At 45.4% G+C, this 26871-nt stretch overlaps 1 protein-coding gene across 1 annotated transcript in view; it reads right to left on the reverse strand.

The window, feature by feature from the left end:
• The window catches only part of EPB41L4B (erythrocyte membrane protein band 4.1 like 4B), a 950447-nt gene that overhangs the window by 439442 nt on the left and 484134 nt on the right, over window positions 1-26871 (reverse strand). The window lies entirely within an intron of this gene.

Below are 26871 nucleotides of genomic sequence, written 5' to 3' on the forward strand. Positions count from 1 at the left end.
CAATTTTCAGGACATCCCACAAATCCACCTCTTCATCCTACCTCCTGTTAGGGCCACACTGTCAAATCCAGAGTTTTGTAATGAAAAGTAAAGTATGGCCAGGGGCATACAGCCAGGGGGAAGGTTTTGGTAGCAGCACAGTTATACCGATTCATGTTTTGTATTCACAAAAGAGACCTACATGAAATACAGTGTTTGAGTGTCGATAGGCTGATTTTTCACTATGATTGCAGATTTCAATGGTTCCCATCATGTTATTGTGCTGCACAGGGTTACAGAATGGATTTTCTTTTCATAATATTGCATTTTGTGAAAGACAAAGGAGAAGGGCCACAGTATGCCACATGGGGCACACCACCAGCTCATGGGGAACTGCCCGAAGCAGTACCACTCCCAGTGATCTTCAATCTATACATGGAGCCATTGTGTTACCCACAACTTGCCACTGTGTTATCCTTTGCCAACATCTGTAGCCCATTGCGATCATACCTAGCATTTGTAGCCACTGTTCCCAACTCAAGCCTTAGCTACTACCACCCTACTACTACCAGAGAATACAGCCAAAACCCAGCCTGTCACTCACTATGTGCCTGCCCCTCCTACTACATAACACCACATGGCCACCTCTCTTCCTCATCACCTTAGCCATCATCAGCGCATGCAAAGCCCCCTCCCAACACTCACCCTGCATGACGCCCATGAATACCATGACACACCCTACCAACACGCCAACTCATCCCCCACCCCCATATAATCCCTACTTGAACTTACCTGCGCTGTGGCAAGAACACTTCGCCACTAGACCAACACCCAACCTACCTTGCTCAGTGGCCATCAGGAATGCAAGACAGGGCACAAGATTCCCACGCCACAGTCACGCCCCACAGCGGCTCTCTCACCACCATCAGAGTCTTCTTTCCACACATCTTCCCCGCCGGAGCAGCATCCCACACCCACCCACACCACTCAATCCACCCAAAGCTCCTCTCATCAAGGGTGCCCTGATTAATGCCAGGTCACTCCCGGCTCACGCCCTAGACATTGCTGATCTGATCACGATCCATGATCTCGATTTCTTAGCCATAACCGAGACCTGGCTACATAGCGCCTCAGGACCCCTACTCATGCTTGCCATTCCTGCCGGTTACACTATTATCAGATGCGACCGCAATACCAACCAAACCAAAGGAGGCGGTGTCGCACTCATCCATTAAATCTCCATAGGCATCAGAAGCTTTAACGGCCAACAAATCCCATCTGCAGACATCACGTTCAAACTTCCCATCTCCCCCAATCAAACTGCCACACTCCACCTCACATATCTACCACCCGGACCCTTATCCTCCTTCTCTGATGACATCATGTCCATCATAGCCGATAAAGCCAAAGCTAAATCACAAATCATCCTACTTGGCGACTTCAATCTTGGATACCAAGACCCGAATGACCCCTCAGCGCTTGATTTGGCTAACTCATTAACTGACCAAGGCTTCACCCATCTCATCACGGAACCCACCCACTCTAAAGGGAGAACCCTCGACTGGCTAGCGGAATCCAACTGTTGCATCAGCCTTAAGGACAGCACCCCTTGCGCATGGTCAGACCATCACACAAACCTGTTTGAAATCAAAACCACTGACCCCTGCCCCAAACAGGAACCTGCCCCAGCCACCCAGAACAAAAACAAAGGATACATCACCAAGGACAAACTACTCCCGCTCAGCCTGCCGCTCTTAAACAAAATCGCCACCACATGCACAGACCCCACAATACTAATTGACGCATACAATCAATCCATGCTCAGAGCCCCGAACGCTATTGCCCCCCTCAAACCGAGAAAACCCGAGCCCACCTTAACTCATGGTTCACCCCTCACCTAAGAGAACTCCGCAAAACTAAACGCTCTGCTGAATCCCACTGGAAAAGCCACCCATCCGACACCAATAAAGACCACCTAACCATCGCATCTCTTAACTACAAAGAAGCCATATTCCAGGCAAAGAAAGACGCATATAACGGCCGCATCATGCAAGCCAAATCCAACACCAAAGAGCTCTTCAAGATCCTCAAGGAACTTGAATCTCCCGCAACCCCTCCAGATGCCTGCATCAAAGACAGTTCCTGGTGTACTAACATTCAAGATGCACTACTTGGCCAAATCACCATGCTCCAAACCAAAATCAACGCCAAACAATCATGCCTCCAAACTGACAAGCAACCCTCTCCCACTCAGATCACCCCCTCCGGCCCCACACCAAAGCCTTTCAGCTTCTCAGCTCTCAGCACATCTGAAGTTGAAAACATCAACAAGCTTAAGCCAACCAACTGCCAAGGTGACTTATGTCCCGCCTCAACCATCAAGGATGCGGCTCACGAACTAGCCCCCTTCATCACCACGTTCATCAACAAATCCTTTAAAACAGGCATCGTCCCCAACAATCTAAAAGATGCTTGGGTCATACCTCTACTTAAAAAACCCACCTTCGACCCAAATACACCCACCAACTACAGGCCCATCACCATGGTCCCCTTCCTGCTCAAAATCCTTGATCGGGCAGCCTATCTCCAGATCCAAGAATACCTCGAATCTAATAAACTTCTCGGCCTCAGGCAATCAGGCTTCAGACCCAGGCACGGGACAGAAACAGCCCTTATTGACCTGAAAACTCAAATTGAGGACCTTAAAGATAAAGGGAAACTTGCACTGCTGCTACTATTAGACCTATCCGCAGCCTTTGCCCTTGTCAACCACTGCATCCTTTGCCAACACCTCTCCTGAACCGCAAACTTCTCAAATGCTGCCATCACCTGGATCAGATCTTTCCTTGATAACAGATCCATGCGAGTCTTCTCCACATTAGCGGCCGCTGAACCCTCACCTGTTCCCTGTGGTGTGCCTCAGGGCTCCTGCGTCTCCCCCACACTCTACAATGTGTTCACCAAACCCCTCTTTGAAATTCTTGACTATCTGGGCGTCACCTACACAAATTATGCCGATGACACCCAGATACTCATCCCTATCACTGGAGACTACTTGGCTGACACTAAATCACTGAATGACATCTATCTGGTCATACAAGCCTGGATGGCTCAACATGAGCTATGTCTTAACGACAAGACGGAGCTCCTCATCCTCGGCTCACACTACCACCTCAGCAAACTGGACCCTGCTTTCAAGTCCTTTACCATTGATGGCAACATCATCAAGGTCTCTAAAGACACCAAAACCCTTGGGATCTACCTTGACTCCACTCTGTCCCTCTCCAGACAAACCAACTCAGTCTCATCTGCCTCTGCATACACGTGCAAACTGATCACCGCGTGTCGCCCCTTCCTCTCCACATCCAATTGCATCACCTTATCATGTCCAAGATCGACTACTGCAATGCGCTCTATCTGGGTACTAGCCATCTCAGCCACCAGGCGCAACATGGGCTGGCTCTCAGTAACCCAAAGAATCTCCCCCAAAACATTGACACTTACCCACAAGTGCCTTTCCAACCAAGCTCCAACATATCTCTCCAAACGATTTGCACCTCGCACCTCCACTCGACCGCAGAGATCTACACAAGTCAACTGCCTGACCCTCCCTAAATTTAAGCGAAAGAAAGCAGGCGGCTGTAGCTTCCCTGTTCTAGCCACCAAACTTTTACTTTATATGATGTACAATGCCACCATTTTATACGCCTGCTGTAACCACAAATATGCGCCCAGATGCCTGAGGGCAAGGCGCGCTCTACAAATAAAGAAATTGAAATTGGAGCCACTGTGAGCCATCCTAGCCACACACAACATCCACAGTTATACCTCAAGATAGACTCCATCAAGGACAAAACCTGCCTCTTGCTGATCCAGTCTTGGATGTCCAGTCCAGTGCATACTTAAAGCTCAAACCCTCCAAGACCGAATTCCTACTCCTCACCAACAACACTGAACATCCAAACATTCAGACCTGGCCATCAACCATGAACCCGTAGGGCTTCACACCCGAGCTCACCTCCTGCGGCAAGTCCCTCGGGTGCCACATCGACAAACACCTCTCCTTCAATAAACACATAGCTAAGAAAACTCAGACAGCATGCTATCAGCTCTCCATCCAGCGGAAAGTCAAGCCCTTCCTCCCTCCGGACAGCTTTAGAGCCACCATTCAAGCACTGGCCCTATTCCACCTGGATGAGGGCAATGCCCTGCCCGAACGCCTCCCATCGTCCTCCCTTGTGCCCCTGAGAAGTGTCATACATACGGTGCACACCTCATCAACGGTCTACGCAGACACAACCACATCACCCCGGCCCTCATCGACCTTCACTGACTCCTACTGCACGAACAAATCACCTTCAGGTCTTGCTGCATCATCTATAAGGTAGTCGCCCTCAAGTCACCCAGCAACCTCCCTGAGAAACTCAGCATCTCTGGCAGACAGCGCACCACCAGAAGCCCAGGACACTTGCAGACTTGAAATCCGCTGCTACAAAATACAAAGGACCAGAAAACAAGCATTTTCTGCCTACTCCCCAAGACATTGGAACCTCCTCCCAGTCAGCATCAAACTTACCCCCACGCTCCTATAATTCAGAAAAGAACTCAAGACCTTCCACTTCAAGGAGTCTCTCCTCCTCAACACCTAGGCCATCACCTCGCCCCCAGCTGGTGGTGTACCCAAGGTGGCATACTGCGGCCCTTCTCCTTTGTCTTTCTGGATAAGTGTAATATCTGGGACCCCTTCCTGGGGCGAAATGGGAGGGGGAGGTGAGAAAAAGCCCAGCTTTAATGAGGGGGTAGGGTTGGATAAAGTAGATCATAAATAGAAGTGTGAACAGTACATGTGTCATTAAGAGACATCACCCCAGAAGGCATGAGCAAATCAAAGCTTTCTGTCAGTATTATGTTTAGGGTGTTATTTGTTTCCGGTCACAAGGTTGTGCTCCCAACAGGTCCAGCAGCATAACTTCAGCCAGACACATTTTTTTGTTAACATTTCTTAAGATTTTTGTATTCCCACTCTACTTGTCCACAAGCCCCACACGCCCAACACGCTGCCCCTGGAGTTGTAGTGTTTTATTTGGTGCAGGGATACTTCAAGGAGGGAAACGTAGCCCACTTGGTAACTACAATCTCTACAACAGACTTTTTAAAACCCCTTTTGCCGGGTTATATTAATCTAAATCAGAATCACAGGGGCTACCTTATAGAATAGAGATAGACGGCTTTTCATTTTTGTCTAAAAAAGGTTGGACTTTTAAAACTAAGCCTAAAATGACCCCTCCCATTTTGGACTGCTACAGTACAAGGTGTTGTTAAAGGAATTCAGAGCATTTCCATCACTTTGAAGTGACTCAATTTACTACTACATACCTTGGTAATTTGTCAACAGAATGTAATGTGTTACATAGGTTCGCTTACCTAACATAGGGATGCAGGCAGGGTGACATTAGAAGGTGGGGCCGCCTGCCTTAATGACTATGCTTGAGAGACCACCGTTGCTAGGGGAGCTGATGAAAACATGTACAGCAGCAGCACATTGTGGCAATAGATTACTTTAGGATGGAAAGAATGGGTGCACTTTCCCGTCTCGGAACGAATGGAAACGCTCTGGATTTGGGGAGTGCTCGCCCTTTTAGGCGACACCTCCCAATTGACGAAGAGTTCAAATGCACTGCAGGAGATGAAAATCACTACAGCAGAAAATATATATCAATTGGAACGCGAACGCAGAAAAGGCAGGAAGAAGCCCGTGCGTTGGAGCAGGTGAAGGTTGAGTGGGGCGTTGCTAGGCAAATGCTGGAGTGGCAAAGACAAAAGAGCCATGACTCATCATTGGCGTCTGAAGAAACGCCGCAAGCCATGGAGGCTAGTGTTCCTCATTAGCCGGCTAGTGAAATAACACCTGTACACGCCCGCGCAATATGAAAAATCTGTATTTCTGCAGCAGTCAGTTATACCCTTCGGCACACAGCTGTCTTAACAAAACATACATTGTTAGAAAAATTGCGTAACTATGCAAACATAATCCAGCAGTGACTTTCCGGAGACAGGCCGAGCTTTTGGAAGAGGAGGAGGGTGGGCCTAGGTCTATGCTATATTCTTGATATCCCCTGGAGCCTTCACCCCATTTAAACGTGACCAGCACCCCAAAAAAGCACATAAATAGCCACAACAGTTGGAAAACAAATGTCCAGACCAACAGCATCCACAAAAACAGCATGGAAACCATCAGAGACTGTCAGCAAAACCGTGCAGGATAATGGGGTTTGGGGGTGTTTTTAAAGCCCCTCACCTGGGTAAAACAGCATCTGGGGAAAAGACAGGTATTGATTGGTGCAGAGTCGGGTCAACGCTGCAACCAATGGAAAGGGACACAGAACCACCTACACAGTAGTATAAAAGGAGACATAAGGAGTGGCAGAGTGTGGGTTGTTCTGGTGAGATCAGAGGAGATGAAGGTGGAGACCAGGTCGGAGGATGAGCGGAAGAATGCAGAGCTGGAGAGAGGGTGGCAGAATTTAAGCAGAGTGGAGATGAGGTATTTGTTAAAGAGTGATACCTGTTATGTGTTGTGTAATGTCGGGGAGGTTGCAGGGGGTGTGTAGAAAGTGAGGGGGGAGATAGCATGGGAAGTGGGTGAGTACTAGTTTGAGTAAGAGGGAGTGGTCTTTGGGAGAGAGTAGGGAAAGCACAGAGGCGTGTGAGAAAAGTGCAAAACAGAAGTGGTGAGGTGGGTGCAAGCATAGTAAGAGAGAATTTATTGGGAGGGTAAGCAGGGCACTATATCCCTGAGGGGGTGGTAAGTAAGGGCGTGTATAGAGAGATGTGAGGGGATAGGAGGAGTAGTAGTATTAGTAGTGCAGAGAGAGTATTAGTGTGAAGGAGGGAGTAGTAGTGCAAAAGGGGAATAGTTATGTGGAGGAGGGGAGTAAGAGGGAGCAATGAGATCAGAAAGACAGTAGTAACAATGGAGGGTGGAGGTAGGTGATGAGAGACAGGCATCATAGGGACAGGGGAGAGAGATGTAGAAAGGAGAGAAGAGGGATGAGGAGAGTGGTAAGGAGAAGATGTGTGCTTGAGGCTCGGAAGGCATATCCATAGACCATTCTATAGTCCTTACATCATTGACAGTTTAGGGACAGTTTAGTAATTCCCTGAGGGAGATTAGATGGATAAGACGTTTGCCTTTAGGCAATTCTAGTAAGTATGACAACATATTAGACAGTACGGGGTACCATTTGCAGAGACAAAACAGGGACACCTGGGTTAGGGAGGAGATGCCAAAGGTAACAAGAGAGAAAGAGGCCTTAGCGTGCCCATACTAACACGCTTCTCCAGCACAGTGCAGTTGATGAATCCATCTGCTTGTCCTATTAATGAAATAAACTTGTATTACCATCAAACCAATCTGCTTATAGCTGCAAAACCTCTGTTAGTACCCATTAAAAACCCTTAAACTCTCTTGCAGACTCAGTTCATTCATCTGCCATCTGTGACAATCTGCTACAACGCTTACCCTCCAGATTCATTCAAGATTCCAGATCCGTTCTACTATCATTTTCATGAAAGTGGAAAGGATAGCTACCGTAAAAATTACAATGAAGACAACAGCAACAATAATATGCAACAGCAACAATAATATGCATATCTCAAGTTGGACAACAGTTGCAAGGTTTTGCCACATATATGAATTGGTGTTTGAAGTTCCTCTTCTAGTCACATACAAATCTTAGGCTATGGTAACAGGTGTGGCAGAGGGGCCATCTGGGGGCCCAGGTATGGAGTCCCTGACTAATTGCAGGGCTTTACAGGGCCAGGAGATGGCCTTGTGACCGGTATGCACACTATCATCATTTAAGGCTCTTCAGTTTCTTTAATCCATCAATGGTTTTCAAGCAAGAGAAAGTTGTTTAATCTCTTTGTACAAGGGGACCAACAGCCGAACGCCATTCATCTGCAATTCCATATTGAATCAATCAATCATCAATATGGAGTTGCAGAGGAATGACACTCTGTGGATGGTCCCCTTGTGTAATATATTCATGCTGCTTTTATGTCTGCACATATATTGTGCATTGTCATTTCAAAATTAAGAAGATCTAAAAAAACAAAAGGGAAACTTAAGAGTAGAATACTCACCAGTACCCCCAAATGTTTGCAAATAAGTGCAGCAATAATATAAGCAGTTTGATTGTGAGGAATGTAATAAAAAGAAAACAAACTAAAGAGAGGACCATCACACAGAAATGGGGGAATGGAAGCACCTAAAGGTCACACACAGTCTGGACAAGGTGGTGTATGCAACCTGATCCAAGTGATAGACACTAGGTGACAACACCTTGGACACAAAGACAATTGACTAATTGTAATCACAAGACTGTTGTTCTATCACTTGTCTTTGGAATAAGAACTATCCAGAGAAAAACATATGAAAAGACAATACTAATGGAGTAAAGAAACAATATTATGAATACAACATTTACCATACACTTTACAACACTCTGTGGAGAGAAAATAGGATTTTGATAGTTTTGTATGGTCTCAGTAGTATAGAAAACTGAGGAGCTGGACAATAACTAAGAAAAATATTGACATGAAGGAACAGGCACTGATCTTCCATACAGAAGGCCACACAAAGGGATTGAACAAGAGAATTGAATGGCATCAGGTGACTCCAAGGAGATAACATTTTAGGAAATGTTCAGGACATACTTTAAGGATTTTGTTTCTACAAGACGCCTGCACATTTTCTTCTGTAAGCAGGTGACATCACACAAGAGTACATAATGTCTCGAGTACTAAAAAAAACTAGGAACAAAGAACGCATCTAATGTAACCTACAAAAAGCAACAGATAGCCACTACAAAAAAGTCAGGGAAAATGGATGTCACCCACTAAAGGACAAAAAGCAAGTTTTTTATGGTTTTCATAGAAATATTGTACATTCATAGGAAATTGAAGGGTCTACTAAGGAGTAAAGTATACAAATAATTTTTTACATGGCGCAGTTGGAACTACATTTCTCAACAACCAGACGTATCAGAATGTTACCAAGCAAGTCACCAGAATATTATGCTATGTGCACATCATCACTCAACACAAATTTCCCAGTGTTTCAACATCCTTCCCACGCTTCCTGAAGCAACTGTATGAAGAAGACCGGTGAGACAAGAGGCCATTTAGAGAAGTCTGCTTAAAGAGTGATGTGAGCATGTATTAATTAATATTACTATAGCCTTATTTTCTAGTTTAGGACTTATTGAATTAAAAATAGGAACAATAAAGAGGGTGTGTACCTGTTAAACCAATATCCACATTGAGAAGAGAACAGGGCTATGTAACTTAGGATAATAGCTGAATACAAAACAACAAGAGAATTACAGCCAGGCTGTCTTATGATACTTCTGGTTTATAGTGGCATCAAGGTAATTAAGTCTTACAATTCACTACTGTGAATGTGGTTGGTAAAAAAGATGGCCACAAGGACCCCGAAAAAGGATGGGATAGGTAAGGAGAAACACTCTTAGCTATAATAAAATCAATGCTAATATTTCTATGTGGGAGACCTAATGGCATTTCTTGTATATTGTCCACACAGAATCAATGAATCAAAAACAAACAACAGGAATTATAACTGGGAGACAGGGATTCATCTGAACTGATGTGATAAAACAATATTTAAGGTAAATGACTGGGGGTGATTTAAATTTAGTAGATCATAAAAGAAAGACAAAGCACAGGAGAGATCGCCTTTCTCCCTCATTTTCCTTCCGACTAAAAAAAAGGGGGGCTGCTAGGCAATAGCAGGTCCAAGGAGGACAAATCAATGATAAATAAAAATGCACAACCTCTCATCTAGACTGTGGAAAGCTATAATATAGACTAATGAGAAATATGCAGTAGTACACAGATGACAATCCGAAAACGTTACTCAATTTAGGGACTACTGTATTCAGAGTCCAGATTCCTGTTTCCTCCATATTTGTGGGGCATTCTGTTCTACAGGAGGCGATCCGTGCAGTTTTTACAGCCCCAACATTTCTTGTCCTTCTTATGCTTTTACACGAAGCAGGGTGCATTGGTATCCCTGACCACACCTCCCTATGACCTGCCTTTGGCTTCACCTTTCAGTCCTTTTCCATCCATCGAGGTCAGCACCTGCACCTGCCTGTAGGCTAAGCTTATTTTAGAGGAGAAGGCTGGCAGGCGTATTAAGTAAAGGGAACTCTGGACTAGGAGCAGAGTAGTCCATATGGTGAGTTTCTATCTTACTCCTACGTTCGTCCCCTTTCCTCTATACATCTGGAAGATTCCCAAGAAAGTTTCTGCATGAAGAGAGGATGGTTCTCTTGGTTTAGTTGAAGAGATTTCTGAAGGCCGCTTGTTTCAAATAAGCATTCAATCTTGGGCTCCGATGCAGACAACAGGTGCTATGGAGATGAGGGAGCAAATGTCTGGTGTCTGGAATTTCAGGAATGCCCAGTAATTGCGGGGAGAAGAATAACACAAATGTGTGTATGCTATCCAATGGTGTCAGGAGTGTATCTTCTAAAGAGTCTATCCCCTTGTCTCGCCCTTAAAACAAATAGAGGCCACTTCTTGTTCTGCAAGGAGGAAACCAGGTCCACCTGGTGTAGGCCCCAAGAAGCAAAGAGAACTTGAATGACCCCTGATTCAGCTCCCATGCATGATTGGCTGCTGCTTGGTTTCTTAGGCAGTCTACATTGCTGTTTTTCACACCTGGCATATGTACTGCCGAAGAAAAGTGCCCTGATGAGTAACTCCTTCGAAAATCTCCACTGCTAGCAGAGTAAGGGGTTTGGATGGTGTAGTGCCCCGTTTGTTTATGTAGAACATTGATGTTGAATTAGTCTTAATTCTAGGGCATTTATGCGGTTCAGTTTTGACCAGAAATAAACAATTTGGCAATGTCGCAGTATAGCACCACATCCAAGGAGTGCAGAGTCTGTGGTATTCACAACCGGAGATACAGGTTCCACAAAGGGCATGCGCAGAGCTAAGAAGGTTGGATCGGACCACCAGACCACGTCCTGTTGCTTATATTGTGTAATTGGACTAGTTTGAGATTGAGTCTCTTTGGCTTGGGTGCCTTACCTCCTAACACCCAACTGTGTCATTATGCGCAACTTCTGCCGAGCCAGCGTGATCGCCCGATGCTTGAAGCCATGAGGCCCAAACATTTCTGGAACCACCATGCACACATTCAAGGAGTCCCAAGGAGCAATGAGCATGTTGAATGAATGCATGATATTCTCTATACTTTAACACAGACCCTGGCGCAATCCACATTTCAAAGGAAGCATGTAAAAATCAGGTGCTGAGTGCCCATTAATGCAGAACGCCCCCAATTCACTGAAAGTCTAAGTCAAAAAGAAGGTCCAGTAACATCTGAAGGTAAATCTCTGCCATTTTAGGGGACTGTGATTACACAAGTCAGTCATCCAGGTACAGGTACACATGATCACCCTGGAGTCAGAGAAATCCTGTGACCCCTGCCATCATTTTCATGAATACTTGTGAGTACTCGCTTTGGGTAGTGTGAGTCCCCATTAAAAAATGTGGAACTTTTCTGTGTGCAGGGCACATGTAGATGTGCAAGTAAGCATCCTTCAGATCTACAGCAGGGAGACAGTATATGTGCCATGGAACAGGCTAGATCTGTGCCAGGGTGATCATCTTGAAGCTTTCAATGGGTAAGTACAGAAGGATGACCGCCAAATCCAGAATGGTTCAAAGGCCTGCCAGATTTATTTTTAGCACCGTAAAAAGGCGATCGTTGTAACTCTGGCCTCTTTCTTAGAGAGGAACCTTCTCTATTGTCCTCATTTAGACGAGTTTCTCGATTTCTTCCCATAGGAGGGTGGGCCAACCCGCAGAGGGGAGGTGGAGGGAGTGGAAACCAGAAACCTCTGCTTGCCCATGCAATAGGGTCAGTAGCCTGATCCTGTCATGAAGGAATGGGGTGGGCTCTCAGCCTGGGCTGGGAGGCCTACCAATGTGGAAGCCAGAGCCAGTCTGACCCAAGAAAGGGAAGGTGGCAGCTGAGAGGGCACCTGTCACGGTGGCCTGAAGAGACAACAGCCATACAAGAGCCACTCAAGGAGTGCCAAGCATCAGTGCACTCCAACTGCCAGCACAGCACCATGGTACCGCTCTGCGACATGGAAAAAAAAACCTAACCGAGTCTAAGTGTGTGTGCGGAATACTGCCATCCACTCTTTAGAGCAACTGTGCTCACCTTCACTAGAGTCGTAGAGCAGATACTCAGCATAAACTGTAATCCACGTTAGACAAGCCAACTGCTTATCTGAGCGGTTCCTTAACAAAGACTACCATACCAAGGACTTAACCCCTCACACGAAATGGAACCTTTACAAATAATGGGCCACCATTGACGGGACATGGCAAAAATACATGTAAAAGAGGTTAGATCCCCCATACATATGCTTCTGTAACACCTCCTGAGGGGAGGCAGGGAAGGATTGGCCCAGGAGAAACAAAGGAGGCAGGAGGGGTGAGGATAGAAGGGACAACAAGAAGGTGTATTTAGTTCAGGCAAGGTCAGAGAAGGAGGAGGCAGCAGACCGGGAGACCAGAAGGAGGAAAGACATTTTAATGGAGCATGGAGGCGGTATATAGAAAAGGTGAGGTATTGGTTGGTGAAAGCAAGTGGTAGCTTAGCGGGGAGAGAGAGTAGAACAGCAGGGAAAGGAGTAGAACCACTGTGTTCAAGATGGGATGTCACCTAGATTGTTCCCAAAGGAAGTCTAGATATAGATATAGAATGCTTTTTTTTTTTTGACATCGAGGAACTTTTTGGAACAGATATCATATGCTTGTACCTTCGCGACCTGTTATTGTTTGTTCCTTGTAGTTTTGGTTCTGGCCTTGTGTATTGTATTCCTTTGTCTATTGGTTTAAGACTTGTCGCATGAGTGTAGGCCACGGAGACACTGAGTTCCTCTACTCCGTCTGTAAATTTTGAGAAAAAAACACAACAGTGCCTACACTTCTTTGAGCTAAAGTAGATAAATAAAGAATTCCAAACAACCGTTGTTTCTGATGAAAATAATTCTTTGTTTATTTTTTGCTTTGATAAAGGTAAAGCCCTTCTTGGATGACACGTGTTTCGGCGACTGCGCCTTTCTCAAATCCGGGCTATTCATATTGAGACCAATGAAAGAAACAGAAAAATTAAATACATATGTAACTTGCAACTCAATTATTTCACACATACTAAAAAATGTGACTTTCTTGTGTTTAACCCCACACCATGAATCTCCAGAAACCATGCTTGTAACAATACATGACACCTCGTGCTTTCTAGGTAAAAACTATATTGTGTGCGTGTGTCAGTGTTGCAGGGCCAAGGGAGGGTGGAAACAAAGTTCTTTTTATTGTTATTGTATTGTTGACCTGTATACTATTTAAAGATATTCTATCTATGTCTCACTCTTTGTAAAATACCAGAACTGCCATCATCTTGGTACCTGACACTCATAGTACTGTACAATCACAGTTCTTACCCTTTTTAGTAAGGTTGCAGTTCACCCAATGTAGTGTAATTTTGCCTTTTACATCCTGGGTTCAATCCCACCTACACAAAAAAGGCATAGATGTTTGTTTACAACCATATATTAACATTAGGATTAAATTTGTCATTATTCAAAAATCAGCGTTATAACTTGGCTTGGCTCCATGTTTGTGTGCTCTTTGAAAAAAATATGTGATCAGGCTGTTGCCACCACTAGTGTTAATGAGCATATACAAAATGATTGTATTTATATATATAAATCAGGCTGTTGCCATCTCTAGTGTTGGTAAGCATATACAAATCTTACGTGCATTGTACCAATGCCTCTACACAAAGGCCTGTTTTGATCGTTCTGCCGGCTCCTGATCGCCATGTACCCCTCATGTCACGCGTAATCCGAAAAAGCGCCCATTTCCTTGCTGTCTTTGTAAAAAAAGACGGCAAATACAATCTCCTAGCACGATTCTAAAACGTGCCTGCAGCCGTGGGTGGGCTTCCCACCTAATCTCAGGACTTAGCTACAAATTCATTTGCTCCTGCTCCAAGCGTCGGGTTCCTTCTCTCCTGATGATCACTGTATGTTAAAGGAGCATTATTCCCAAGTCCCTCCTCGCTTTACTCGCCACCAAATTGGCAGCCATATTTTGGGATACCTTCCCATGCTTTGCTTGGTAACGGGTTACCATGAACCCTTTCTTCCTGTATTGTGCTCGTAGTAATTATATTTCAGTAATAACGGCGGCCATATTTTGGAATGCCTTACCCTATTTAGCTTGGTAATTAACATGTAGCTTTGCCGAGGAATATTGCTCTAATATTGGTCCTGTTGGGCACTAGTTAATTCTAAAAATCCTGCATGTGATTAATGTTGTTTGTTAGTCGTAGGAATTACTTAATTCCGATGTGAACCTGTTTCCAAAGTGAAGGATTGTGGGTAATGTAGTTTCCCCCAAAAAATAATAAAAGTTGATATTTTTACTTTTAGTCGTTTTGTCAGTAGTTCGGCTCATACCTAGTAACCAAACCTCCCTTGTGCATTCATCCATTCGTTGTCATGGTACAGGTTCATAATTGAAAAAGTTGTCACTTATTATTGTCTTCTCAAAGAAAATGAACCATCTCATTGTCTGAGTTTAACCCTTGTTCTACCGCTTTGAAGCGGCAAACGAGTCTGGCTTCTTCCTGCCGCAAACGTAATTCTTGATCACCTCCACGTTTGCCCATTTTTATTTTCTTCAGGCCCACAAATCTGATGTCTTTTTTGTTTTGTAGTTGATGATTATTTTGCCAATGGTGGGACAATGGAAGATTTTTGTCTTGGCTTCCAATTGCAGATAAGTGTTCTCTGATTCTCGTTCTTAGCTCTCGAATGGTACTTCCAATGTATATTAGATTACAGACAGGTAATCCATATATTTCCTTCCAAAAGTACACAAGACCTTTGAGACCATTCCAGAAGGAAGACCAATCATGAGTGGCTTAGGATGGGCGACCGAACCATTGGCGGAATATATTGATAATGTAATAAGACCAGAGGTAACCAAAATCAAGGCATATTTAAAGGATACAACAGTTGTTATCAAAATATTAGAAGGAATCCATTGGCAAGACACCTACATGTTAGCGACATGGGATGTTAAGACATTGTACATATCTATTGGACATCAATTAGCACTCGATGCAATAGATTATACTTTCAAGGACAAGTCTGCCTCTCACTTCAATTATGCATGCATGTTGAAAGAAATGCTTTTGGCCACTTCGGAGAGCAACATTTTTATTTTTGATAACCAATTTTATCGCCAAATTCGTAGGGTTGCTATGGGTGTTAAATACGCCCCAGCCTTAGCTAATATAGTGATGGGAATGTTTGAGGACCTGTTTATTTACCAGCTGCAAGGATTTAAAGAGAAGATAATAAAATGGTCAAGATACATCGATGATGTACTAATTGTTTGGAATGGAACTGCGGAAGAATTGGACTCCTTACTACATCAAGTCAACCAGAATCAATATGGCTTAGAGTTTACTGGACTAAGTAGCCGGTCTGAAATAAGCTTTTTGGATCTAACAATCTATGTAGCCAATAACCAACTACACACTAAAACTTACAGAAAAGACACAGAGGTGAACTCCACACTTTTTGCAACCAGCTGCCACCACCAACCAGTCATTTTGAACATTCCTAAAGGAGAATTCATTTGTGCCAAAAGAAATTGTACTGAACTTGTAAATTTTGATAAGTAATGTTATCTACTATCGGAATGTTTTACAGTTAGGGGGTACCTGTCATGATCTCTGCTTCCAAAAGGTCAGGGTTTTCCCAACTCCCTTGGAAGCAGATCCATAACCCAGGTTCCGAGTGCCAACCAGTCCTAATTGGGACCTTTTGGACCCAGTCCTGGCGCCAGTGGCACCAGGCTCATAAATATGCCCAGTCCCAGCGCTGGAAGCGCCGGGCTCATGATGCTTGGGTGGACTTACCTGCGGCAGACCATGCTGCTTACTTGCCTGCCAGTTGAGCCTCTGATCCTCTTCTGTTTGGAACTACTTTTCCTGTTGGGTGGGGCTGGAGCCACTCCCTAGATTCAGAACACTGGAACTCTTCTGGAAGGCAGGAACTCTTTTCTTACCAGGAACTCTTTTCTTACTTAGGCGTGGCTGTGGAAGGAGACACCTAAGCACTACAGGAGGCTATTTAAACCACACCCGGTGGATGAATCTTGCTTTGCGTTATTCTGCACCCTCTGCAGCAGAACGCTCATCGTGTCTTCTGCATCCGGTCCTGGGCCTAAGGAAAAAGGCTTACCATCCTGAATCCAGTCTTCAGCAACACCTATAAAGACAAGAAAGAACAAGTTAGCATTCCGGCATCTGAAAGGCAAAGGCTTACCTACTCTTCGTGCGCTCCGGAGGTCTTCACACTGCATTCCGGCATCTGAAAGACAAAAGCTTACCAACTCCTCGCACGCTCCGGAGGCCGTCGGCGCTGCATCCCGCATCTGAAAGACAAAACAAGGTGCGTTTAAAGACATTGGGGAACTTTAATACTCACGTGCCATTACTCCTTTCCACATCTAACCCAGTGGGTATCCCGGCACCCTGCAGCCGCTCCGAACTTGTATCTGCAAAATAAAAAGACAGTTAGAGCGCTTCGTGAAGCTGGCAACAAGCGCTTACTTACGTACGTGCTTCCAGGCGCTTCTATCCATCACACGGGCTCCATCTTCAACTCACTTCAGCCCGTCATCCGCCATCGCCGGAACCCTGCAAAACAAGAGACATCATTATTAAAGACTTTAAAGACATTTGAGTTACTCGAAACTTACTGTTCGTGCAGTAAACGACGGACAGCAGTCCTCTGAAGTCAAGAGGCCTGCGCTACCTATCCAGTGAAGAAACTGGTTACAGCACCCTGCCCCGAGGCAGATGGAGAGCTCGGCATTCACTTACCCAAGACATCTTACTCTGCACGTCAGGCATACAGGGCACAGAGGTCCAGCCCAAAGAGCCAACCGGGTGCTGCACATCACCTTTGAAGATACGGTAGTCGCCCAGTCAAGACCGGCGCCTCTGCGAGAATCAGGTGAGCGTTACAGAACGCAAAGCCTACCGCAAAACTCTCGCCCAGGCGCTATGGAAACCTCGGATACTGACCACCTAGCCCGGTTACTTCGGGAACTAAGGGCAGAAGTGCATGCAGCTCGTCAGGAAACGAACGCTCTAAGAAGGGAACTAATTATTTCCAAGGAGAGAACAGATGATCTTGCTAGACAATTGCTACAGTCACAAGCCGGACAGACCCCGCTACCCGCATCAGGGGCAAATCTTCCTTCAACATCCTCTATGAATCCAGTGCAGATCAACCTACCTGGGAATGTACCTCTGGCTCCGCCCGAACGATTTTCTGGGGACCCAAAGAGGTTTACGGTATTTATCAATCAGTGCCGGTTGCACTTCTTATGCCGGCCAGCAGCCTTTCCAACTGATCAAGCTAAAGTAGCTTTTGTACTTTCGTACCTTAGTGGCAATGCGGCAGACTGGTCGATCCCTCTAGTCAATCAAGATGATCCGGTTCTCCATGATTTTCAAGCCTTTCAGCTTAATATGGAAAAACTGTTCGCAAGACATGCACAGGGGCAGGCCTTGGACAATGAGCTTCTTTCGTTGCGACAGGGTAATCAAGACCTTTTGGCTTATATTGCATCTTTCAATAGACTAATAGTGGAAACTCAATGGCCTGAGGACAAAAGGATTACGCTGTTTTATAGAGGTCTACGTGGAGAGCTCAAAGACGTTTTAGCCCAAGTAGTGAATCCCCCACAAGACTGTTCGGATTATATAGACTTGGTCGTTCAAATAGATCACAGACTGCAGAACAGGAAGGCCGATCGTTCCAAGTTTGATGCTCGAGTATTTTCAAAACCGCCAACTCCTTCCAAAGGAGTAGACTCCGGGGAACCCATGCAAATAGGGGGTCTGAAAGGTCCTCTAACACAAAGGGAGCGGGAAAGGAGAAAACACTTGCAATTATGCCTATATTGCGGAAACTCAGGGCACTTTCTTCGAGACTGTCCGGTGAAACCTGCCAAGAAGGCAGTAGGAGCTGCAGTTACCACAGTTACAAACTCTGAGCAGGGAAACGACCTCGCCCGACAAGAATAGAGGTCCTCTTGCCGAGCGTGAAAACCAGTTCCGTGACCTTGCATTTCGTGATACCTATGGTCCTCATTAGCCCTGATAATCCGGATCGATTACATGCAATTGAAGCTTACGTCGACAGCGGTGCCATCGGCAATTATGTGGATCATGAAATGGTTTTGAGGATGAATCTAACTCTTTGTCCCAAGGCTGTAAAGGACGTCATTACTACGGTGGATGGTACGGAGATAGCCTCCGGGCCAGTAACGCATACCACTCAAGAGGTGACGCTAGTAAGTCAAGATGGACACCATGAGAAGATCGTGTTCGATGTGATCAAGGCCCCTCAGTTCCAGATTATTCTAGGAATACCTTGGTTAGAGAAACACAATCCTCTGATCGATTGGCGAGCAAGAACGGTCCAGTTTCCAGAATGTGTCTCTACTTGTCACCCTCCACCTGGTGTTGCACTGGCAGCAATTTCTTCAGAGACTCCCCAGTTACCTCCCGAATACCTAGAATACCAAGATGTTTTCCGGAAGGAGCAGGCTAACTCTCTACCTCCTCATAGGTCTTATGACTGCCAGATAGACCTGATACCTGGATCTACTCCTCCTTGTAGTAGAATTTATGCCCTCACCGAGCCTGAGAACCTTCACCTTCGACAATACCTGGATCAATACCTGGCAAATGGGTTTATTCGTCCTTCCAAGTCCCCTGCCTCTTCAGCTTTGTTCTTCGTTCCAAAAAAGGAAGGAGACCTTAGAACTTGTATCGATTATCGCTCCCTGAACCAGATCACCGTTAAGAATAGATATCCGTTACCTTTGATCCCTGAACTCCTGGACCAAGTCAGAAAAGCATGCATATATACAAAGCTGGATCTTAGAGGAGCTTACCACTTGGTACGAGTAAAAGAGGGCGATGAATGGAAGACGGCCTTCCGCACCAAGTATGGGCTATTTGAATATCAGGTCATGCCCTTCGGACTTTGCAATGCCCCGGCCGCCTTTCAATATTTTATGAACAATGTCCTCAGAGAGCTCATAGATGTGTGTGTTGTTGTTTACATCGACGACATTCTCGTTTATTCTTCATCGGAATCTGAACATCGGAAACACGTGAAAATGGTCCTCGAAAGATTGCGTCAACACAAACTTTTCGCTAAGTTGGAAAAATGTGTTTTCAACGTGACTGAAGTTGAATTCTTGGGATTCATATTATCACCTGGCGGAGTGCGTATGGATTCAAAGAAGGTCGATGCAGTTCTCAAATGGCCATCACCATCCTCCGTAAAAGGTGTGCAAAGCATGTTAGGCTTCGCTAACTTTTACCGCAGGTTTATCCCCGAGTTCTCTCGAATAGTCCAGCCCATCACTGCCTTGTTAAAGAAAAACAAACGTTTTGAATGGTCTACCGAGGCGGAACAAGCTTTCCAGGATTTGAAGACTAAATTTATCTCTGCACCAATCTTAAAACACCCTCGCCCCGAACTCCCCTACATCGTGGAAACTGATGCTTCAAGCCTTGCCATGGGGGCAGTTCTATCACAAAAGGACCCGGTAACCAATCATTTGCATCCCGTGGCATTTTGGTCCCGCAAATTCTCGCCTCCTGAAGTCAATTACACGATTACTGACAAGGAACTTCTGGCTATCAAGTCTGCCTTTAAGGCTTGGCGGCATTATCTGCTGGGGGCCCGACACACCGTTACTGTGATTACGGATCACCGAAACCTGCAATATTTGAAAACCGGAAAAGCCCAATCCTCTAGACAACTCCGTTGGGCATTATTCTTTGCCGAGTTTGACTTCATAATTACCTATCGACCTGGTACAAAGAACGGTAAAGCCGATGCCCTTTCTCGGATGGGAGTGGAAGAACACTTGATCAACCCTAAACCTGTACCAATCATTCCCGAACAAAGAATTCTGGGTGTAATCGCCACAGAATCCATAGAGGAAGTTAAGGATAAAGCCAGGCAACTTGTAACTCCAGCAGACATACAGAATTGGTATCTGCAGGGAAAGGACTTTGCAGTAAAGGACAACTTATTGTATTTCCAAGAACGATTATACCTACCCAGCACAGATTTACAGAAAAAAGTAATCTCTTGTTATCACGACTCTTTAATGGAAGGTCATCCCGGTATAGCCAAGACCTCAGAAAAGATCAAGCGCTACTTCTGGTGGGCGTCTTGGAAAAAAGATATCAGAGACTTTATAATGTCCTGTGGAGTATGCGCCCAAAACAAGAGTCAAAAGGAAAGACCAGCAGGCCTCTTACGCCCTATTGACATCCCACCTCGCCCTTGGCATACGCTTTCTATGGACTTCATCACCGATCTACCTCCATGCTCTGGATACAATACGATTCTAGTAATCGTGGACTTATTCTCCAAGATGGCGCATTTCATTCCGCTCAAAGGCTTGCCAACAGCAGCAACTCTGGCCCGAGAATTTCTCGAAAACATCGTCCGACTGCACGGTTTTCCTTCGGTTCTAATTTCGGATCGAGGTAGTCAATTTATTTCTCATTTTTGGCGAAGTTGCTGTCGGTCGGCTCAAATTGATGTGAGACTATCGACCAGTCACCACCCTCAGACCGACGGACAAACCGAGAGGACCAATCAAACTCTGGAACAGTATTTACGCTGCATGCTGCAACAAACTGAAAAAACTTGGAAAGATATCCTTTGGATAGCCGAGTATGCCTACAATAACTCTGTCCATTCGGGAACTGGGAAAACCCCGTTTTTTCTTTTGTACGGCAGTCACCCTCGAACCTCGGAGTTGGATCCCCTCCAAGATCTTGAAACACCAGCAGTAGACTACCTGCATTCTACAATCACCCAAGCCTTTAAGGAAGCTGTTTCTCACCTTCAAAGGGCTAAAGAACAATACAAGAAAGGAGCAGATCAACATCGGAAGGAAGCCCCTCACTATCAAGTAGGGGATCAAGTCTGGTTATCCACCAAATATCTATCTCTAAAAGGGCCACGCACATTCAACCCAAGATACCTTGGTCCCTATTCCATCACTACCATAGTAAACCCAGTAGCGGTCAAGTTGGACTTGCCCCCGCACATGAAGATACATCCGGTCTTCCACGTCTCTCTATTAAAACCCGTGCAACCTCAAACCCGACTAACCAAATCTCCAAAACCTATCCTAGTTGATGGAGAACTCGAGTTTGATGTCAAAAGCATTCTGGACTCCAAGATCTCCAAACTATTCTACCTAATTGACTGGAAAGGCTACGGCCCCCAAGAGAGATCCTGGGAACCTGCTGAATATGTCCACGCTCCTCGCCTAATCAAAAGATTTCACCGAACATTTCCTGACAAGCCAAAACCCCCAGAGAAGCCCGGTTTGGGAGGGGCCTTGAGGGGGGGTACTATCATGATCTCTGCTTCCAAAAGGTCAGGGTTTTCCCAACTCCCTTGGAAGCAGATCCATAACCCAGGTTCCGAGTGCCAACCAGTCCCAATTGGGACCTTTTGGACCCAGTCCTGGCGCCAGTGGCACCAGGCTCATAAATATGCCCAGTCCCAGCGCTGGAAGCGCCGGGCTCATGATGCTTGGGTGGACTTACCTGCGGCAGACCATGCTGCTTACTTGCCTGCCAGTTGAGCCTCTGATCCTCTTCTGTTTGGAAGGCGATCAGGAGCCGGCAGCTCGATCAAAACAGGCTTTTGTGTAGAGGCATTGGAGCAGTGCACGTAAGATTTGTATATCCTTACCAAAACTAGAGGTGGCAACAGCCTGATTTATATATATATAAATACAATCATTTTGTATATGCTCATTAACACTAGTGGTGGCAACAGCCTGACCACATATTTTTTTCAAAGAGCACACAAACATGGAGCCAAGCCAAGTTATAACGCTGATTTTTGAATAATGACAGATTTAATCCTAATGTTAATATATGGTTGTAAACAAACATCTATGCCTTTTTTGTGTAGGTGGGATTGAACCCAGGACGTAAAAGTCAATAATAGGACGGCAAAATTACACTACATTGGGTGAACTGCACCCTTACCAAAAAGGGTAGGAACTGTGATTGTACAGTACTATGAGTGTCAGGTACCAAGATGATGGCAGTTCTGGTATTTTACAAAGAGTGAGACATAGATAGAATATTGTTAAATAGTATACAGGTCAACAATATAATAACAATAAAAAGAACTTTAATTCCATCCTCCACCCTTCCTTGGCCCTGCAACACTGACACACGCACACAATATAGTTTTTACCTAGAAAGCACGAGGTGTCATGTATTGTTAAAAGCATGGTTTCTGGAGATTCATGGTGTGGGGTTAAAACACAAGAACGTCACATTTTTTAGTATGTGTGAAATAATTGAGTTGCAAGTTACATATGTATTTCATTTTTCTGTTTTTTTCATTTGTATCAATATGAATAGCCCGGATTTGAGAAAGGCGCAGTCGCCGAAACACGTGTCATCCAAGAAGGGCTTTACCTTTATCAAAGCAAAAAATAAACAAAGAATTATTTTCATCAGAAACAACGGTTGTTTGGAATTCTTTATTTATCTACTTTGGCGCAAAGAAGTGTAGGCACTGTTGTGCTTTTTCTCGAGATATAGAATGCGTTTTGACTTTATACCAACACCAATAGACTAGCACCAGTCCTGGGTTGAGGGAAGCCTGGGTTAGGGTAGGACTGCCCATTCCTCGGTGTGTTGCTAAATTTGAAAGAAAGCCCTTGCACCTCATCTGAGCAGTGGTGCATTCTTGGGGCCATCTGTGCCATCCCTGACAAATTCCCAATTGTCTGAGGTGGTGGTCCTCCAAGTATCGATGTGGAGAGGTAGCCATGGCTCACACAGGAGTGCTGTAGGGACTGGAACTGACCTCACTTTGACGGTATACGGAGGGCGCTGAAGTGATTCCAGCTCCACAGTCATATTATAGTCCTTTGTTTTTCTTTTGGGGTACAGGGGGATCTATCCATCTTGTTCTCTTTTCAGCCTTGGAGGCCCCCTAAAACCTAAAAATTATAGACATCAGGACTCTGACCTATAAACCCCCACTGGTCAAAAGGATATGGGCCTTGTCAGCACAGAAGTGATTAAGCCATCAGAGTGCTCACCTTCTTTTTGTTAAGCTCCCCATGGTTGGATCCATGGAAGAGGGTTTTGCCATCAAAAGGTATGTCCAAAGCTTTCCCTTGAACCAATTTGATACATTTTGTGGTGACTAACCATGCTTGTTTACAGACATCAACCCCAATGGCAATTTCTCTTGCCAACATATCAACATGCTCCCATGTCACTTCTAATAGCTCTTGCACAATGACACTGGTTTCTGCTGGCTCACCTTTAAATTGTTCCAGCGGTAGGTATCTCAAATTTGGAGAGTTCCCGCCACAGCTGTTAGATGGCGGCTGCTAGAAGGGCCTCTCCATGTGACTGTCAACTGTACAGCTGAGTTGGCGAAAAATATCATGCCAGCTACTTCTACAGCTTTGTCATCTTTACTGAGAACTTGTGCTGTGGATGAAGGTACAGAGTACATTGTAGTCACAGCCAGAAATAACGAGGATGGTTGAAGCAAGTCCCAAGAGAGACTTCATAAGATGTGAGGAGCTGGTAACAAGCATCTATTCTTTTGTTGGCTAGTGTTATGGAATGGGGGCTTACCCAAACTTTCCAAGACTCAGATGGTCCATCAAGTTCGGGAATAGGCAACGAAGATGAAACCAAATGGGCAGTATTCCAGCAATAACACCTGCTTTGGATAGGGGAGTTTCGAGAAGTGGAATCTTGAGAAAAGACAAGAGGCCCATCAATGTGTTGAGGAAATCCTCAGCATGAGCTTTCACATCCCTTCATCCTTTGTTGGATCCCCTCATCTGGAGAGAGGGGAAATGTGGGAGAGGGAGGTGGGAGAGGGAGGTGGGAGAGGGAGGTGGGAGAGCGTTGGTCAGAAATCCCCTAGACCATGGACCTCAGACTTTTTTGGTATTTGTGTGCAGGAAGCCAATGGTGCCTCTGCCGCAAAAGCCTTCACAGGTTCCTGTGGCTGATGAAGCACTTTTTGGAACAGATCTTTAAAGTATAGGCATACGACTAGGTTTCTATGGAGCTTGGCTGCCGGGACAGCATTGCCAACCAGGGGTCGATAGTCAGTTGTAGTATAAAGGAGATAAGGTAGGTGCCATTGATGAGGTCGAAGGCAAGGACTTCCTCATCAGAGAGGACCAGTCTACCCAGGTGGAGGAATTATCTCTGCCCAAAGAAGCACTGGGAGTTGATCTAAGCTGCTGCTCTGTGGAGAGCGTATACATGTCCACTACTGTGATGCTGTTGCATGCCGCCCTTTTGTGGTATGAATAAATACATTGCATCACTTTCGATGACTACACAACTTTGGCCCCCTGACTGGAGGGGAAACTCATGAGGTTTCACAGTTGATTTTTACTTTGCTTGGAACCTTTGAGGTGGACTTGGCGGTGGCTTTCTTACATTTAGCCCTCTTAGTGGGAACCTGGCTTGTGGCAGTACTATGTTAAGCCCCCTGTGAGGGAGCCTCAGGAGTGATCATGGTTTGTTTAGTCCCTCTACAGGCAACCTTTGTGTTCCTCTGAGAGCCCCCAGTAGATTATCCCTTGACTGGGGTTTCTTGGCTTCTCCTGTACTGACTTTAGCCACTGGGTGGTGAAACTCGGGGGTCGCAACCGGTTCCTTCAGCCCTGGGAAGTGGAACCTCTGAGTTTCCTCTGATAACCTTATTAGTCACTGTGAGAAACCTGAAGGTGCATCACCCGCTAGTCCCCGTGGGGATCGGTCATCCAGGTGGCCAGGACATGGCCATCGCTTTTGGATCCAGTTCCTGGGGGTGGACCAGTGCAGGAGGATCCCCCGGATGAGGGGTGATCAGGAGTGGAAGTGGGACCCCGTAGGGTGAGCCACGGTATCCCCTCCCCCATCCCACCAGGTAGGATACCTAAGAACTCAACCCCCCGCCCCTTTTCTGACACAAACACTTTCTCATGGACAGTTCACCATGAGCGACAACGGCCTAATACTAGAGCCGTATATCTGACATGTCTCAACACCATGGTCAGGCAAGGTCAGGCAATTACGGATCATTAAACGCACCTGACTTCCATCACACTTCCTGACACGGATAAAAGACAAAGCACGAGGCAAAACACACTAGGAAACTGCAGTTCCAAGATGGCAGTTTTGATACAAGAAGAAAGACAGCGAGACTGGAGAGGGTTGCAAGGATGGAAGCACCCTTGACCTATTAAGACTGTTACTTTTGTGAACCTTGGAAAGTAAGAAAACGAATACCAGGAACTAAGGTTTATCAAACCTGCACAGTGTGTCGGAGGTACCCGTGGCTCTCCCACGTCGAAAACCAAGGTGGGGAGGGGTGATTGCCACTGTGGTGCTGTCCTTGGCACCTACAAGAAAGGCATCTGAAAAGACAGCCAATGAGTCAGAAAGACTGATACCAGACCATATTGTGTTTTGAACCAAGGTTGCAAGCGGCAACATTGCATAAAGAGAATAGTGTGTGAAGTGTTTGGGATGAGCAACAACACAATTGGAACTCAAAAGAAATAGTTGAACTTTATAACTGAATTTTGGGAAACCAAGAAAACAATACACACTGTTGTCCAGCACCACGTTGGTGTTCATTCGAAAAGTCACTGTTAGGTATCCAACTGGTGCTGAGTGTGAGAGAAATATTGAGATTGAAGTGGTCATGACACGGGTCAAGCTAAACCCTGTGGACATTTAATAGTCTTCGATAGTTTAAAGTAAATCCAAATTGGTACGAACCCGGCTGAGGGAGACTAATTGAGAAAAGATACAAAAAAGAAAAACGAAAATGAGAAGTGTTAGTCAAATTAATAAGATTGGAATGAACAATATATTGACATTCCAATCTCTTTAATAATAGATTCAAAATCGTTTTCACACACAGATTATACTATAGGAACTCTTCCATTCACTTTTAAGTAACACCATGGGAGTCTAATAGAAATATGCTATATGAGGAGCAAACATATGAGCATATTTTACAGCAATGTCTGAGATGTATAACCTCCCCCTACCGTCGCTGGTGGCTCTAAAGACTCACTACACCTCTCCACTATGGTTTGGCACTAGCTGTAAACCACACTGTCCATGTGCAGGGCTTTGGACATACCAAAAGTGGCACATTACCTACGATAGTACAGAACAGGTACCGAACGCCATCTCGAAGATGGCACTAAGCACATGGTGACGTATGTTGACGTACCATGCTGTACTTACAATTATGGATGTTTGCAGGAGCTACGTGACACCAGAATTGATTGTGTAGAGGTTTGAGCAATGACCTAGAAAGTGGAGCGCGTGGGAGTACATTTCAACCTCTCCCTCAAAGCTTTTTTTCAATGGCCTAGAATGGCTTACAGTTAAAATAATAAACAATACTAATCTTATCACTTGTACAAAGAAGAATTTCCTGAACTGCACGCGCATAGTCATGGCCCAGATTGCCATCGGCATGGTATTCTCATAGGCAGGGGTGTAGCAAGGGAAGGCCAGTGTCCTATTTTTTTCCTTGCATGCCCCTTTTGTCTCAAGGCTAGCAAAGTCCTGTCTGCTGGAGAAGCAAAACCCCACCTGAGCTTAAGAGTTTAGAAACTAGGTAGGCAGGTGTG

This window comes from Ambystoma mexicanum, chromosome 5q (genome assembly GCF_040938575.1).
Source record: "Ambystoma mexicanum isolate Mex_15411 chromosome 5q, UKY_AmexF1_1, whole genome shotgun sequence".
NCBI lineage: Eukaryota > Metazoa > Chordata > Amphibia > Caudata > Ambystomatidae > Ambystoma > Ambystoma mexicanum.